Source organism: Diabrotica virgifera, chromosome 6, assembly GCF_917563875.1.
Source record: "Diabrotica virgifera virgifera chromosome 6, PGI_DIABVI_V3a".
Classification (NCBI taxonomy): Eukaryota; Metazoa; Arthropoda; class Insecta; order Coleoptera; family Chrysomelidae; genus Diabrotica; species Diabrotica virgifera.
Window position 1 is genome coordinate 233,477,342 of NC_065448.1, and position 19,155 is coordinate 233,496,496.

Below are 19,155 nucleotides of genomic sequence, written 5' to 3' on the forward strand. Positions count from 1 at the left end.
GCTGTCAAACTTAGATGGGTTAATGCTTTATTTTTATAATATGTTTGTAAACCCTTTGTTGTCTCGTAATCTGGTAAAAAAAGTAGATTACTCTCGTCACGCCGCGTCAGATTTAGTATTTTTTCCGTTCGTTTTTTCATGACTGATGGAGGTTAATTTATTCTGGAAAAGAGCAAGTCAATCAATTGGAGTCAAGGTCAGATTATAACAAATATATAATGAGAAAAACATCCAAAGTATTCATTCATAGGCCATGATGATTAGGTGAATTTTATCTTCCTTATGTAGTTAATGCTGCTTGTAGTTCTACCTTTTCAAACATAAACAATATTCCCATATTTATTATACATTAATGTAGGTAGGTACAAACTTATATTTTAAAAGTTTATCGCAAAGTAAATGACAAAAAAATAAAAATTATTTTAACTTTTTTTATGTAAATAAACAATATATTCAATTCTAAACCCCTTTTCTTTATAATGATTTTTAATATTGTCGAAAATAAATGTACTTTACTTTCAGCAATAATCACATTCACAGGCAAAACTAGTATAATATTGATAAAATCTTGATGGAAAATGATTTTTTCTCTTAATTATTATAATAAAATATATTCCCCTCTATGCTAAAACTTATGTAAATACACTGTATAAGAGTTTTATTAACCTTCTCTCATCATCTTCCGTAGATGAGCAATAGTTCCTAAGCAATGTTTGATAATCTGATAGAGAGCCTCTATAATCTATCTTCGTTATAATACGATTCAGTCCATATTAAACTGAAAAAATCGTTTAAAATAAATAGTAAAATAATACTTACTTTATTCCCAATATCAAAGTAGTAATACTACCATATAAAAGCAAACAACACGAATGCAACTGTGAGAAGCCCGGTTCTTCTCCTATAACACTGATAATAATAATGGCCAATATTCAAATATAACCTTGAGTCTAAAAATAGATGTACTATTAATAGTATCAGTAAAATGGCAACACCGCTAGGCTTTAAAACGTTGCAATAGTATATAGATTTTTAAACAGTGGGCTTCTAAAGGTTCAAGTAATATCTTTTGGGCTTCAAAAGGTGAAATTCGTTTCTAACGACAATTCTACGGAAAAAACTTTACCCCTCTGCTTTCCCCTCTATAGGTTTTAAGTGATTTTAAGGCGATAGGTACAAAGTATACACGCCGTAACCAATAGGAAGTGCAGGGCTCTGAAACTGCCCGTTTGTCTTCGGGCTCCGTTACGTGTCATTTATCAGTATATATATATATATATATATATATATATATATATATATATATATATATATATATATATCGGTTTTAAAACGTTCTCCTACGTCTTCCGATGCCTAGTCGCCATTCGCTTCGGTCCATCCAAAGGTCTTCATCCAATTCTCTTTCTCTCATTTCTCGATTTATGCGTTCTCTCCAACTCAGGCGGGGTCTTCCTCTTTTTCGTCTACCATGAGGGGTCCACGTTAGGATTTGTTTCGGGAGTCGTTCTTCGGACATTCTTTGTACGTGTCCATACCATCTAAGCTGTTTGGTACTAATGTCATCTACTATTGTGTGTTTCACATTCATTATTTCCCTAATTCTGTTGTTGGTTACCCTTTCTAATCTTGATTTTCCTGCTGAGCGCCTCCAGAAATCCATTTCTGTTGCTTCAAGTTTTCTCTTGTATCTTTCTTTTATTTGCCATACTTCACTGCTGTAAGTGATTATACTCTTAACAATTGTATTGTATATTCTATGTTTGTTGTTGTTTGATATTGACTGGTCCCAGAGGATGCTATTGAGAAGGGTAATTGCTTTTCTTCCCTGGTTGTTTCTTTCTTCTATCGTCCGGTCTACGCTTCCTTCTTGTGTGATGGTCATACCAAGGTATTTATATGCGTCGCAATGTTTAATAATTTCGCCATTCCCCAGTGTAAGGTCCTGCTGTGTCCCACCGATACACATATATTCGGTCTTCTTTATGTTTATTTCCAAACCACCTTTTTTGTACTCCTCTATTAATTTCCTTGTCATATATTTTATATCATCGTAGTCTTGCGCTAGTACAAGTTGGTCGTCTGCAAATGACAAAGTGTATATTGTATTGTTGCTGATCGGTAATCCCATGTTTTTGCATTTGCGTTTCCAAAGTTTTAGAGTTTGTTCGAGGTAGATCTTAAATAATGTCGGTGAAAGGCAGCACCCTTGTTTTAGGCCTTTGCTAATTTGGAATCCTCTCGATAGCCTGCTTCCAACTTTCACCCTTGATGCAGTTTTGGTATACAATTGTTTCGTCGCTGTTATTAAATTTGCGCTTATATTGGTTTTCTCTAATGCTTCCCATAGTTTGTTTTGTGGGATGCTATCATACGCTTTTCTTAAGTCCACATATAACAGATGCACCTCCTGGTTGACGGCCAGTTTCTTCTCAATAATTTGTGTAATACAAAACAGATGGTCAACCGTTGATCTCCCTGCCCTGAATCCTGCCTGTTCTTCAGCTTCTATATCTTTATATTCGTTTTCGATTTTATTTTTAATCAGTTTTCCGTATATTCGGCTGATCGAGTTCGTTACAGCGATGCCTCTGTAGTTGTCACATTGATCCCGTCTGCCTTTTTTATGTATGGTGGATATCCATGATGTCTTCCATTCTTCTGGGATTTCCGCTCCGTTGATGCATCTTTGAAAGAGTTTAGCCAGGTTTTCATATAATTTTGTTGTGCCATATTTTATTAGTTCAGCTGGTATGTTCCCTGGTCCTGGTGCTTTGTTATTTTTTAAAAACTTACATACTTCTTCTACTTCTTTTGTTGTTACCCGTAATGGTGAGGCTAAGATATTTACATTGCTGGTATCACTGTTATTTAAAAATTCCGCTCTGTCCTCATTTAGGAGTTTTTCAAAATATTCGTCCCATTGATCCGGAGTGATTGCTGATATTATATCTCTTTTCTTTTCCTGTCGTAGCGATTTTAATACTTTCCAACTTTCTGTACTTCTCCGTCCTCCTAAATGTGTGTTAATCATGTTACACTTTTGCTCCCAAGCCTAACTGAACCTAACTTACCTTAGTACAAATGTGCTCATAAAAAAAGTTACAGCCCTTTGAAGTTACAAAATGAAAATCGATTTTTTTTAATATATCGAAAACTATTAGAGATATTTTATTGAAAATAGATATGTATCATTCTTATGGCAGGAACATGTTAAAACAAAATTATAGTGAAATTTGTCCACCTCATAAAAATTTTATGGGGGTTTTGTTCCCTTAAACCCCCCCAAACTTTTGTGTACGTTCCAATTAATTCATTATTGTGATACCATTAGTTAAACACAAGGTTTTTAAAACTTTTTTGCCTCTTAATATTTTTTCGATAAGCCAGTTTTTATCGAGATGCGCCTTCTTTTTTAATATGTTTACATAAAAATTTTGTGGGCGTTTTGTTCCTTTAAACCCCCCAAATGTTTGTGTACGTTCCAATTAAACTATTATTGCGGTACCATAACTTAAACACAGTGTTTCTAAAACTTTTTTGCCTCTTAGTCTTTTTTTGATAAGCCACCTTTTATCGAGATGTGGCTTCTTTTTCAAAATATACTTAAAAATATAAATTATAAATAAATTTTCAGATTATTAACAAGTTTCTATAATCGTACTTAACCATATAAAAATATGTGGTGGATTCGACAAATATTCAAAATATCTCGATAAACACTGCCTTATAGAAAAAGTAATAAGAGGCAAAAAAGTTTTAAAAACATTGTGTTTAACTAACGGTTCCACAATAATAATTTAATTGGAACGTATACAAAAGTTTGGGGGGTTTAAGGGAACAAAACCCCCATAAAATTTTTATGGGGTGCACAAATTTCACTTAATTTTTTTTTAAGATGTTCCTTTCATAAGAATGCCACATGACCATTTTCAATTAAAAATCTCCAAGAGTTTTCGATATATGAAAATAAAACGATTTTCATTTTGTAACTTCAAAGGGCTGTAACTTTTTTTGTGTGCATTATTGTACTTTAATTAGTTTCAGTTTTTTACTTTTTAAATTTTAAATTATCAAATGTTTGTGGCTTTAGGTATTGTCATTTTAAATTAGTTTTAGTTTTTTACTTTTTTAAATTATGTTATGGACTATATCACTACTTGTATTGTTTTGACTATATGTACTTTAGCATGTTTATATTAGGTTATCCTATTTCAAATAAAGTATATGATTGTACATAGGTAAGTCAGGTTCAAACAAAATATTTTTGACCCCAGAATCTGTGGTATAATTTATGACCAATCTTTTCGGGACACCCTGTATATGCTGGCATGATTTTTGGTGTTTTGAATTTGTCTTACAATTATTGTGGCATGCTAATTTTTCTTTATATCATATGTCTAAATATTTTCGAACTAATCTCTAAAATACACAATTCCTTCTATAGCAGCAGTGGACACTGCTAATTTTCAATCGCTTTAAAATTCTCTGCTTGTCAATTCCGATTTTAGTTGTGTGTGACCAACGAAAGCGTTTTAGTACATTCTTCCACGGTTTTTGCTGTAAACTTTAAAGAACTGCGTGGATTGACATGAAATTTGACATACGCATAGCTAAGAAAAAATGTCAAAGAAAAAAGTGATATGGGTGCCGATGTGTGCTTTTGCCCTAGGAATGAGTTTCACCCCATCTCAGGGGTGAAAAAATATATGTCCAAGATAAGTCCCGAAATAGATAAACTGACTAATTTTAATCAACTTTTGTTCTATAGAGTTTTTTCACCCAATCAATACTTTTCGAGTTATTCACAAGTGAATATGTTTATTTTTTAACAAAATAACCAGGTTTTTAGACGTTTTTTCGCAAATAACTCAAAGCGTAGGTAGCTCATTTTGTCGAAAAAACTATTCTTATCAAAACTATAGCCTATAAAAAAGTGAAAAAAATGGTGTATATATTAGGTCTCTATACCTAGAAAAAGCATACTTATAGCTAATGAAAAATAAGTTTATATTCGAAAGATTCCAAATAGAATAATTCAATGTGAAATATCAAAATAATGAGGCATGCTTGGGTAAAACACATTACAACGTTTTTAAAGTGGTTAAAAAAAGCTTTATTTCAGTTTTTATAAAAAAATTTCTAGCATCAAATGTAACCAAGTTACGCTCAAAATAAAGTTGCTACCTTTTGTTTTGGCAAAAAAAAAATCAGGAAGATCACCCCCCAATTAGCAACTTAAGTGAAATTAATCGTTTCCTCTTCACAAGTTACATTACTTAGGTTGTGTTTATATGACCTGTAAGTTCCATCGATTCAAAGTGCTTATTTTTAAAAAAATTTAATTTTAAAATAAAATTTTTAAAAATTTTAATTTTGATAAATATGCTCCTTTTCTTTTCAAAATAACTTAAAAATTGTTAGAGATACCAAAAATCTTAAACAATAAAAAAGTCGGCTTTACTCTTCTGAATATTTTGTATTTTTTTGTTTTTCTGTAAGACAAAAATTGGTTAAGATTCGATGTTTCTAAATTTGCATACACTCGTGATAAGTGACTCGTCCAAGCCCTTTTAACTACAAGTCTTTCAGAAATAAGAACTTTGAACCGATGAAACTTACAGATCATAAAATATGATCAATACATACGCGAGTAAAAAACTTGTAAACAATTAAGTTCATGTGAAATTCTAATTAGGGGTGATTTTCCCGATTTCTTACCAAAAAAAGAGACCACCTTTGTTTTGAGCGTAACTTGTTTACTTTTGATGCTAAAATTTTTTTTAAAAAACAAAAATCAGCATTTTTTAAACACTTTAAAAAAGTTAAAATGAGTTTTGCTCAAAAAATGCTTTGTTTTTTGGTTATGGCACGTTAAAATATTCGATTTGGAATTTGACGAATATGAACCTATTTTTCATTAGCTATAACTCTGCTTCTACTAGGTATACTGACCTAATATATACACCATGTTTTTCACTTTTTAACGTGCTATATTTTCAATAAGAATTTTTTTCGACCAAATACTTACTTTTTGAGTTATTTACGAAAAACCGTCTGAAAACGTGGTTATTTTGTAAAAAAAATTAACATATTCACTCGCAAATAACTCGAAAAGTATTACCTTTGTTGAAAAAACTTTATATAACAAAAGTTGCTTAGAATTAGTCATTTGATCCATTTCCGGACTTATTTGGAACAATTATTTGTCATCCCCAAAAGGGGGTGAAACTCACCCTTAGGGCAAAAGCACACATCGGCACAATATCACTTTTTTTCTCTGACTTGTTAGCTATGTGTATGCCAAATTTCATGTCAATCCAAGCGGTTCTTTAAAATTTAGAAGTTTTGCAATATTTTACCTTTAAAGAAAGTACTATTTGTAACTATGCAGGTGTTTAGATTTATTTCGTTTTGATGATCAGATTTCATTTTTTCGCTTTTAGAAAAACGCAACTGGGTTAACCTAATGTATTAAGGTTTTTTTAGCGGCCTTTTAAGTTGCCATGCCTTTCTGGATGATTTTGTGGATTTTCAGTTTTTACCGGTGATACCATATTGGAAATTTGAGCGACGAATGCTCCCCGTTTGTTTTCGTAAATTTGAGATTCCTCTCTATGGTGTCTTCTAATTGAATCTAACAACTTTGTACTATAGTTAACACACAACACAGCACTATGCTCTACTTTTACTAGTTAACACTTTATGCTAACTGAAATGGTTTCTTCGATTGAGTCTTATTTTAAACCCAGAACTATCGTAACAAGGATATTCTTGGAGATTCGTTTATAGTAGCTGTATGCCTATTTATTTTGTTGTGTTCTGTATTGTAAAAATGCTTTCTTCTTCCCTTCCCATTTTATCTTCACGTCCTCTCTAAACCATGTGTTTTTATTTTTTGATAAGTTAGTTAATTTCCTATCTCCAATTGATTCCGTTGCTGTGGTAATTATGTTACTCTTGAGTTTTTTATAGCTTTTCGTGGCGTTTCACTGTAGATTCGCATGTATTCACTTAATTTTGATGGTCCTTTTACTTTTTTTAAAATATATGTATGAAAATCACTATGAATGCGTCCGAAAAGAATTTTTTTACCAAGCAACAAAAGCAAAATTTTTTCTTTACGTTTGGTATCTTATACTGAATATATTTATACCGAACCTTCAAACTATTAGGTCTGGATCCCGCGTATGAAAAAATAGCAATCTGAAAATTTTTTAATAGCTTAAGGGTGTCTAGTCGGACAAACTTAGATGTATGGAAACACTGGAACAGGGGAAGTTTTCATTGTGGAACTGGTTAAAAATTTGGAACGTTAGACTACGAAAACATCTTATGTATTTTGTTTGACAGAACTTCCAATTAATTTGATACCCTTTCATTAAACTCTCCTGCAAAAATCAGACTGCTATTTATCACCAACTTAGCATTTTAATGAGTGGAACACGTAGAACATGTCAAATCACAGGAATTATGACAGATGACAAATAGCAGTCTGATTTTTGCATGAGAGTTTAATGATAGGGTAACAAATAAATTGGAAATTCTGTCCGACAAAATACATGGGACGTTTCCGTGGTCTGACGTTCCAAATTTTCTAATAGATTTATCTTTTCTATTAAATATTTTTTTATTTTTTCAGGTACGTCCTTTTATTTGGTTTCTATGCTAAATTTCGTAAGTATTACACATGTGAAATGAATTTTTTTTTATTTAAACAATATAAATACACCTAATCTACAAGATTAATCAGTATTTTTTCTTTAACCTAATTTCCCTAAAAATGTTTGTAAACTAGATGTCACCTGGTCCATCCTAACTTTTTTTTACATGAAATGCCCACTTCTTTGTTGTGGCTACACAGCACAGCACTGACTCTGCTTTTCACTAATTGCTCACGTCTTGGTTGTGGCTACAATACAATGCACAACACTAAATAAGCCCGGCACAACTTCACATATTACACGAGCTCGAACGGTTTAGTCCTCTTGAGCTTTCGCATCTGGGGTTCGTTGAAAAGAAGCTGAAGTACTTCATGGTTGGGATGCTTATGGAGCCTCTCTTCATGTCTCCTGGCGACATTCTTAATTTCATTTGGAATAGATTCGATTTTAAGATCTCTACGCAAATCGTCATTCCGAACATACCAAGGAGCACATACAATATTCCTTAATATTCGGTTCTGCATCGTTTCTAAATTTCGGTAATTGCTTTTTTTGGTACAGCCCCATAATTGTAGGCCATAGGTCTACACCGGTTTCAATATCTGTTGGTAAATTAGTACTTTGTTCTGAATGGAAAGTTAGCCTACCTATTAGCCAATACATATTTTTGTACTTTATCTTCAACTGTTCAGTTTTCTTTTTAACGTGCTCCTTCCATTTTAGTTTGACGTCGAGATTTAAACCCAGGTGTTTCGCTGTTTTTTTATTAGGAACAACGTTGCTGTTTAGGATAATTGGAAGATTATTGATTTTCTTGTTAGGGAAGTTAATATGAACTGACTTCTGTTCATTAAACTTTATACGCCATTTTTTGGACCAGCCTTCTATGCCATTAATTGCATTTTGTAAGTTAAAGTGATATGAATTTAGGCGTAAGAAATTGATGAATTGAGGTGTTTAAAGGCAAAATGTGCTATGTACAAAGATGTAACTTTGGAGTAAAAGGCAAAAACTGTGGTCACTTCATATGAATACTTTTTCGCTTTTATTTTGCAAGCAGTTTAGTAAATTAAATAAATAAAATATTAAATTTCCCGGATAGATTTCTCAGATAGGTATCCCAACCTCAAATTTTACATCCAGACTAAATTCATCAGTAGCAGAGACATCTCAAAATAACCTGCAGAAAAGGTGTGGCAACTTGGAAAGGCCGTTAAAAAAACCCAATACCTGGACCAAAGCCCTAATTTGGTTGGCGATTTTTCTAAAAAAGAAAAAGGAGAATCTTAATTATCACAACCAAATGGAATCAGAGCTATACTACTTACACGCTATGAGCTGGTCGGTCACACATAGCTATAAATTCGAAGCAGATGCACAAGCAATTTCAAATCGCCAAAGAGAAAACAAGTTGTTTAATTGACATGAATTACGGCTATATTGACAGATAGAAATCAATTCAAAAATAATATATTTTTGAATTCTCACATTTGTATCTTTAGAAACACTCTTACAAGTTAATAAAATTTTACAGTGTACTCTGATTAAGAGATTCAACAATGGACGCACTAGCAAAACATAGAAGGAAATTCCATAAAAGCCCTTATGGTCTGCTGCTTCCTCACTGTTTTGTTCTAGTTCCATCACCCAATCCTCTCATTGTCCACTACGCGGAAAATTTGACAACAAATAATGCTCGACCGGCTTCGTAGTCCATAAAGGCAACTCCGAAGGGCAATCTATTTTTTTATTAAGTTTTTCATGGACTTAAAGCTTTTCAACTTATTTGCCAAGGCAAATACTGTATATACAAGAGTTATTCAGGAAAAAAGAATGGAATTGGGCCCTTATGTCGATCATAATTTTAACAGGGACGCAATAGCTTCTTTGCGGATAAAAGTTTTTGAAATTAAATGAGATACTTATTAGTAGGGGAGCAAAGTATGCTAAATGTGTAGTCACTCGAGCGCTTTGGAGACCTATTGGGTTGTGAAGAGTAGGCCCTAAAACCAAAAAAAGTTAAGTAAAGTTTTCGTGGGGACATTCCATTTTTAACTTAATTTTACATTTCCAACAATTGTTTTTTAGATTATAGCGCCATCTATCTGCAATTCTAAAAAATGTCTCGAATAAAAGTTACTTATTTTTACGTAAAGAATCCAAATCTGCAATAAAAAATGGGGGCTCCTATTTAAGATTTTAAAGTAACCCCTCACCCCACATCCGTGGGGGCCGCGTTTGGTGCCATTCGATAAATTTATCAAAAATATTGAATATGTGTATGTTTCAGTTTTTCGATCTGATGTTTATTTCGCGAAATATCGCGGGATTCGTATTTACAATATTAAATTTACCCCTCACCCCTCTCCGTGGGGGTCATGTTTGGTATCATTCGATATATTTTTGAAAAATATTGAGTTAGTATTTTTATTTTTTCGATCTGTCATTTATTTCGCGAAATATTCGCTTTTTTCTTGTGAAACTTTGGGACTCACCGATTTCCTTACGCCCCGTTCAAATCTTCAGATTTTTGAAACATACACTGTTTTGCATGTACTTAACTTACCTTATCTTAATCTGACAATTTCGAGTTTTTCTAAGGATATATTTTTTTCGGCCCCCCCCTTACCCTGCATTAAGAGCCAATATATGGTAGATGTACATTTACAGGGCAAAAGGTTTCTCCCCATGTAATAATCTGACGCGCTCGAGTAACTGCAAAAATCCCCGCTTGGGCTCCCCTACCATATATTTTGTGTCAGCGTTTTTCACAGATAGACCAGTCTGTAATCGCTTTGAAATCTTTTTAAATATGATACTTTCACTATGTGGACACTATAACAGGTGGATAGATTTTTATTAAACAATTTGTGAAAAAACTATAAATAAAAAAATATACATTTTAGAAAAAAATGCCATGGGAAAAATTTGAATGACCTTTTATACGCGTAATAATTTTCAAGTATTTAAAAAAATTTTTGTTAACTGCAAAATTTTGAAAATTACCACCTTTTTTTCAAAACTTAGATTGCAAAATTATTTTGCGAAAACTATTACTGTAGTGTTTTTTATATTAATTTAAATTAATTATTGGTATATCCAAAAAAGGTCACATCAGGAATGACGATATTAAAAGGAGGGCAAACACTGTATATTTGTGTATATTCCAGTGTAGATAGAATTGAAACGAGATAACTAGTGTTTTATGGTCACGTGAAACGACTTAATGAAGATAGATGGCTAAAGAAAGCTTTAAATTACATGCCACAACAAAGAAGAAGAAGGGGAAGGCATTCAGTTGTCTGGGAAGAAAATGTACGACACATCATGAGAGATAGAGCCATCAAATGAGACGAAAAGATGGACAGAAAAAGATGGCGGTCGAAATGCGAGAAGCGGCAAAGGCTGTAGGAACTTCGCTTATAAATAGATAGATAGATAAATTAGTTATAAATAATAATTATAAATAAATTTCTGGCAAAATTGTAAACTCCCTCTTTTAAATTACTGAAAAAGAATATTAAAAAATATTGACATTTGACCCTTATTTTAATGGTTTTTGCTAATTTTGCAAGAATGATAATAATAATTATTATTATTTTTTAAATCTCATCTTAAAGATATATATTTAATTGAAAAACTTTTTGTCATCACCCATTTTTTCTAAAATTCATAGTTTTAGTAAAAATTATCATTTCACATAGTAGACCAGTAAGGATCTGCGAAAAAACGTCTATTTTTGGATGTGAGAGGTGGCATTCGGATTTTTGCAGATAAAGTTAGGTGACACCTTCAGTAATAATAATTGACTTATGCTCCTTCTCAAATATGCCCGGAACATTAATAAAAAAATTAAAATATTTAAAAATTTCGAAAAACATCGATTTTTTCTGCTTTCTTTGCTTATAACTTTAAAACGATTCGTTTTGGAACAACGTCGTAAAGAAATAAAATAAAGATAATTGAATTTTGTATGACATACGACTGGTAAAAAATGTCTTAAGGTATTACCTTTTCTACAATATAGCAATAAATACAAAGTAAGGGGGCAAAATTAGTCTGTTATTATTCAATATTTTTTAACCACCTTGGTGGCACTTAGAACCTTAGTATTTCGTTTAGGAAATTCTTTGTAACATACTTAAATCGTGTACCAAATTTCATTAAAATCGACCTAATAAATTTTGCATAATAAATTTGCAATCTAAATGTTTTTAAAAAAGTTTAAATTTTTTAAAATCTTTCTGAACAAAAAGTAGACCATTTAGAAGTTGGCTAATTTTTTTACATATAAAGAGGTGCTCTACCTATCTAATACACTTTACAGTATTAAAATCGGATTATTTAAGGGGCCTCAACAATGTTTTAAATTTATAAACAATTTTTTGGCTTATAAACAAATAGCTTTATTCAATAATAATAAAATTAATTTTTAGCAGTGCAAATAATTAAAACCGGTATAATTTGACTTAAACCATTGATTATAGACAGCAGAATTGCTATTTTATTTTTTAATCAAACCTTATTCGCGTACAAAAATTGCAATTTCTCGATTTTTTTAAAGTTCCACCCCGTTTATCTCGAAAACTATGCATTCTACGAAAAAACTTGTAAGAACATGTTTTGCTTAGAATTACCCAAGAAATACAAAAACATGTTTTATTTTGCGAAAAATCGATTTTATGTAATTCCTCAAGTTCTTTATTTATAACAATCTTATCGACATCCGGATCAACTGTTACCCAAAAAATTCGTGTTCTACGGGTCAAAATACATAAAAAACTTGGGTAAGTCCATCTAAATAAAGGAGCCCGTAGCACCCCCTCCTGGCCACAGCACTAATTTGTTTATAAGCCAAAAAATTGTTTATAACTTTAAAACATTGCTGAGGCTGCTTAAATAATCCGATTTCAATTCTGTAAAGTGCATTAGATAGGTGGAGTACTTCTTTATATGTAAAAAATTGACAAATCTTTGTGTGTTCTAGTTTTTGTTGTGCAAGTTTTTAAAAAATTTTAACTTTTTAAAAAACGTTTAGATTGCAAAATTATGCAAAATGTATAAGTCAATTTTAATGAAATTTGGTGTACGGTTTTAGCACATTACAAAAATTTTCTAAGCGAATTAGGAAGGTTCCAAGTGTAACGTAAGTGATGGAAAATCATTGAATAAGGACAGGCTTGTTTTACCCCCTTATTTTATATTTATTGCTATTTTGAAGCAAGCGTGATAAATTAAGACATTTTTAACCAATCGCATCTGATAGAAAATTTAATTATCTTTGTTTTATTCCTATAGGACTTTGTTCTAAAATGAATAGTTTTTAGTGAATAGAATGAATAGTTATAAGCAAAAAAAGTAGAAAATAATATATTATCTATTATAATATAATAGAAAATAAAAAAGTAGATAATTCTATTTTACTTTCTATTATAATATAATAGAAAATAAAAAAGTAGATAATTCTATTTTACTTTGCATTTTACTTATATACCCTAAAGGTAAGTTTTCCGCGGTATAGCGATTAAAAAATGAAACTTTATTGTTTTTCGACCCACCCTATTATATCCTCTGCCTGCTAGAATTTTGGTTATAGTAGTTCCACTCATACCTCACACCATTGTTCCTGCTACTTACAGGAATAAATTACAGGAAAGGGGAGTTACCAGGAGTCAATCGTTCTTCTGATATATTTTTACTTATATTAAATGACACTTGTCACTTGTCAATTGTCACTTTTTTTAAATCCATATTGTACTCACGCCATTTCAAGATTGTTTGTTTATTTGTATATTGCATCTGTTGTTGATCTACATCTAATAAATTCTTGGAAATAACTTCCAGATATTTTTTGAGCTTATAAGTGGTAAAATTATCAGTGAAAAGTAAAAATTACCACGTCAATGGTTTAATAAATGAAAAAAAGAAACTCCTGTTAATAATAATGTCATCTTTAAAATTCTTGGTTAACTTTTTTTATGCGGAAGTCTATCGTCGCTATATTAAAAAAGTCCAGCAACGAGCCAAGCTTTGTTCGACATCCCTTAAATAGCTTCCCCCAAGTGTTTAAAACACTCCAAGTATCTAATCCCCACTTAATAAAATACATAAACGCCTGCGGTATGGATTTTCTGATTTCCAATATAATGATATTAAAATGTAAAATACGCAGGTATGAAATTCCAGAGGGAAAATATTGATAAAAATGAATTTCTTGAAGAGAGGGTCGTTTTAAAAGTAAAATTTTATCCCTCGGATTCGAGGAAATGATCGAAGCAAGTGGAGATATACGGATGATGCAGTAGTGACGGAGGGAGCTCTAGGAAAATTTGAATATCAACCCCGAATAGACAGTCTGGATGGTTTTCAGTTTGGTGCTCGGAAAATGTTTTTAATGGGAAATGGAAATAACACGTATAAACACGCGAAGAATGTTGCCATTATTCAGCTTGGGTTATTGTATTTCAAAACATACACTTTTTCAAGATTGATTTTAGATGACACCAACTGAAAGTAGAGTATGCGGCAAAATAAACATTTCTGAAATAAATATTGAAATGTTTATGATTATTTATATATCTAGTATACATGATATAGCCTTGCAAACATTATTCGTGACGACGTTCCCGATAAAACAGGTGTTAAAGATGCCCTCTGGCACGAAAAAATCTTTAATTCTAGTCCGCAATTTCGGAATGTCAGACGGTGAATCGGTCTGCCTCCTTCAGCATACCCATCTGTACGCATCAGGTGGTGTTTGGCCTGATGAGTGACGATCTCCCAAAATGATCAAGTAGTATTCGAAGAGACTCCCTGGCCGTTTGACAGGTTGCCACAGCCTGCTGAAACCATTGTTGATTTTAAGTATGACCCAAAGTAGTCCTCTATGATAAAAATTGTTTTTGCAAAAATTGGCACCATCCTGAAACACCTGACATTAACACGACATTAATATACGTCATAACGACTATTGTATCTTCAGATGAAATAATTAGGACTAATAATGAATTTCGATAATTATATTTTGGTAACTATTAAATATGAACTGATATAACTATTGTTATATAATTTTTATGAGAAAAATTTAGAAAATTAATTTATGTCAAAGACCACGAGATCATAGATTTTCATCGCCCTGTATGTGGCCCAATATTGTAAATAGTATAATTAAGTCATAAGCAGTGGTTCGCGGAAAGTGAAAATCGTTCAGTATAAATGATACTGTAAACGGACTTATACAATCGGTCGGATTAGAAAGTGCATGTTTTCACTTTTGAACTGAACAATAGGACGCTTATAAATGCTTCTTAGAAGGAAAGACGGTAAACACAATTGTTGAGTTTTAGAATATCGGTTTTTTTTATAGCATGTAGAAACAAAAAAGTAATTTTGGTATCTCCTGGAATTTGACGAAACGGAAAAGTTGTATACAGAAATAATTTGTTTTTAAGAAATGAAAGTAGGGATGTAATATGTAGAGAGGTTGTTTTGTGATTGGCGAGAGAGACGGATACGGATGGAGGGAGAATAGAGTGTTTGAATCTGAGTTTGAGGAGGAAAAAAGAGGCACTGTGTAATGAAGATCTGGAGAGAGTAGTCCAGTTTTTGAAAAGTAAGAAATCTGTGTAAAGTGGTGAAGTTGGTGGCCGTGTAAGCAGAATCGTGTTGAAACGAAATCGTTGATCGAGTTGAGAAGTTAAATCTCCTTGTGTTCGAAAAGTTTCCTGTTTCTCTCTGGAACGAGTAGCCGGTTGGTATCAATTTGCACAAGATATCGAGTATAGAGAAAACTGAAGAGAGATTTCGAGCGAGTGCTGTTGTTTGTTTGTGAAACAGTTTGGACGAGAAGGATCGTTCGCAGCATCCGAGGAGCACTGTGGGAGAATCGAGGACTACACAATCCATGAGAAAAAGTAAAGAAGAGAAAAAAGGTTAGTCAGACTATTTGTGAAACGGAGGGAGTTGTTTTATATCACATACCATATTTGTTTAATTTTTATTGAACAGTTCTACAGCATAATTCATTCATTCATAAATTCAAAGAAGAAATAAGTAATCTATTCAAAAGGTGAAAAGTAAATTTTGTTTTTTTTTTTATATAATACTGAGAACAGTCTAACGAATTATTTAAATAATAATTTTGTTAAAAAAGGAGATAGCAGAATTAAAGATTAATTTATTAGATAAGAAATAGTTGCAACAAAATTAAGTATTAGCACACATTTAAATCTTATATTTATGGTATATTGGATAAATAGATAACATTTATAGAATTTATATGACATTGAGTATACTTATTTTCCCTGTTCTGTCCTGGATGAAGTAAGCAACTAGAGATACTAAAAGCCACAAACTAAAAGTAATACATTAATATAATTTAGCCCTGACAATAAATTTTATTGGAAAGTTTTATTTAATTTTTGTTTTGTTTCCATAAGAGATAATTAAAATAAGTAATTAATTAATTGAAATAAGAATATGCTGATCAATCTCATAACAGAGAGAAAATACATAGCTTAAGAGGAAACAGTAGCGATCAACAGGTAGCGAAAACGCGTTCCAAGATTGCGGCTGTAATTTTGAATATTTTTTCGAGATATTTGGCACACGTATCCGTAGTATAATAAAGAATGGCGGTACAGAGCCCAATTTGAAAAATATGTTAATATGTGGAAATTACTCTGTAATTAAATACGATATTAAAAAAACGAGCCTGTACCGCCATTAAGAAGAACAAAAAAATACACTTTCTTCAAATAAACTTTTTTATCCGATGCCTAGATTTTGTGTCATTTTGGAACTACTAAAATTTTTTATTTCATTAGTAGTTCCAAAATGACACAAAATCTAGGCATCGGATAAAAAAGTTTATTTGAAGAAAGTGTATTTTTTTGTTCTTCTTAATGGCGGTACAGGCTCGTTTTTTTAATATTGTATTTAATTACAGAGTCATTTCCACATAATAATATATTTTTCAAATTGGCTCTGTACCGCCATTCTTTATTATATTACGAATACGTGTGCCAAATATCTCGAAAAAATATTCAAAATTACAGCCGCAATCTTAAAACGCGTTTTGGCTACCTGTTGATCGCTACTGTATCACCTTAACACTATATATAACATTACATAACAACATCAAGGTGATACTATAAATAGAGGAGGATATTATAGTCTCCGACGCTATTTTGAACTTAAAAAATACAAAAGAATTAAAAACCTAAATCTAAAATCTTGAATTGAGAAGTCGAATTTGTTCAGATCTTTTTAACTGTGAAAGAGCATTACGTTTTTCAGCAGCAGGTTCATTAATGGGTACCGCAGCAAGTTCATTAATGGGTACCAGGATGATGAGGTTCTATCATTGGATCTACATTTTCGTTGATAGGGTTTGGATGTAAATGAACTGGAGGAACTGAACGTTGAATAGATGGCAGAGGATGCAGGGGGGGTTCTTGATACTGTGGCTGATAAATATTTACTTCTGGTTCGTTTACAAAGGTTACATTCTTTTTCGGTACCATGGTTTTACGAATTTGGTCAATGTGACGTTTTAGACAATAGCAATCATCAAGTTGGACTTGGTAATGTAACAATCCATACTTTTTAACAATTTGCCAAATTTCCAATGTTCCTGGTTACCTTGGTAATAAATTGGCGACGAGGATGGGATAATTAGGACATTTCGATAATTATATTTTCACAACTATTAAATATGAACTCACATAACTATTAACATTACATAACAACATCAAGGTGATACTATAAATAGAGGAGGATATTATAACGACGTCCGGAAACAACTCAGTTCATTTCGGCGGATGACATATACAAATTTGAAGCATACGCATTTCAGTACTGTTTATTTTGCCGCATACCGTATATAGGTACTTCGTGCTTTTGGTTGCTAGAATTTAAAAAAACGTATATTTTTTATAGCAACATGTGCTAATACCAGTAGAATGTGGGGTACCCCACATAGAGATTTGGAACATTCACGTCAATTGGAGGGAAATTTAATCCATTGCCAAAATGTGAAGCTACAGAAAATATAGGTAGGAACAAAAATAGGTTTGTTAGAGAAAGCCATAGAAAGTTCTAGTAAACCATCGAATATTTACTTACACACGACTTTGTATAAACATAAAAATCTGTAAGTAAATGAATGATATAAAAAGATAACAATACGCAAGTTAGAACTGACAGTTTAAAGAAATTTGAACTGATACGATCAGTGCCGAGGTAATTTTACTATGTAATGGTCTAACTACGTTGTGTTGAGATGTTTATCATTGTATGAATTAACCAATTTCTTCTTCTTCTTCAGGTGCCATCTCCGCTACGGGGGTTGGCAATCATCATAGCTATTTTAATTTTTGAGGCAGTAGCTCTAAATAGTTGTTTTGAGCTATGTACATCCAAACCATTTTCTCAGGTTCTTCAGCCATGAAATTCGTCTTCTTTCGATGCTTCTTCTGCCATCTATCTTTCTTTGCATTATGAGTCACAGGATGCCATACTTCTCGCCCCGCATCACATGTCCGAGATAATGTATCAACTTCCTTCTCTTTACCTATTCTTCTCAGTACTTCATTATTCGTAACTCTATCTATCCAGGAAACCGTCATAATTTTTCTATATGTCCACATTTCAAAGGCGTTAAGTCGTCTCATTTCCTCTAGATTTACCGTCCATGATTCCACTCCATAATATAGTACACTGTATACGTAACAAGAATGTTAGGCGTACTTTAAGAGCTAATGTTAAATCTTTGCTACATAGGACCTTTTTCAATTGCATAAAATTAGAACGTGCTTTTTCGATCCTGACTTTGATTTCTGCAGTCTAGTAATTATTTTCTGCTATAAATGTTCCTAGGTAAGTGTACTTTTTTACTCTTTTGATCTGCTGGTCCTTTACTATCAAGATTTAGTTAGTATTATGGTTGTTTTTACTAATTTTCATAAACTTTTCATAAACAGTTACTCTTATGCCGACTGTTTCATCTTCCAGAGTTTCTCGAATTACCCCTTCAGAATAAACGTTAAATAATATAGGTGATAGTATACAGCCTTGCCTGACCCCTCTCTTTATTTTGATTTCTTCAGCTGTTTCTTTTTTAATTCTGACTATTGCTCGCTAATTGTAATAGAGGTGTGTTATTAGCCTTAAATCTTTTTCACTTGTTTTTTTTAAGAATTTCCATGAGTCGATCATGTTTTACTTTATCAAACGGTTTATTGTAGTCCATAAAGGAGACGTAAAGAGGACGGTCAACATCCAAACATCTCTGTGTCAGTACGTTGAAGGAGAATAATGCCTCTCTGGTACCCATACCATTGCGGAACCCATATTAAGTGCCACTAATATCCAGCTCCAGTTTAGAGTGTATTCTGACGTGAATAATTTTCAACAGAATTTTCAAGGTAATTGGTATTAACCAATTTAATAAAAATTTTACCGCCCACACTGGCGGTTTAACTTGATATTC

At 32.2% G+C, this 19,155-nt stretch overlaps 1 protein-coding gene across 3 annotated transcripts in view; it reads left to right on the forward strand.

The window, feature by feature from the left end:
• Positions 1-19,155, forward strand: part of LOC126887302 (chondroitin sulfate N-acetylgalactosaminyltransferase 2) — a 1,014,890-nt gene that overhangs the window by 165,596 nt on the left and 830,139 nt on the right. The window contains exon 3 of one of the 3 annotated variants that reach the window (XM_050654727.1): positions 7,643-7,677. The exons of the other annotated variants lie outside the window; for them this stretch is intronic. The gene's annotated coding sequence lies outside the window, so the exon portion shown is untranslated. The remainder of the gene's footprint in view (positions 1-7,642; positions 7,678-19,155) is intronic. 3 annotated transcript variants of the gene reach the window in all.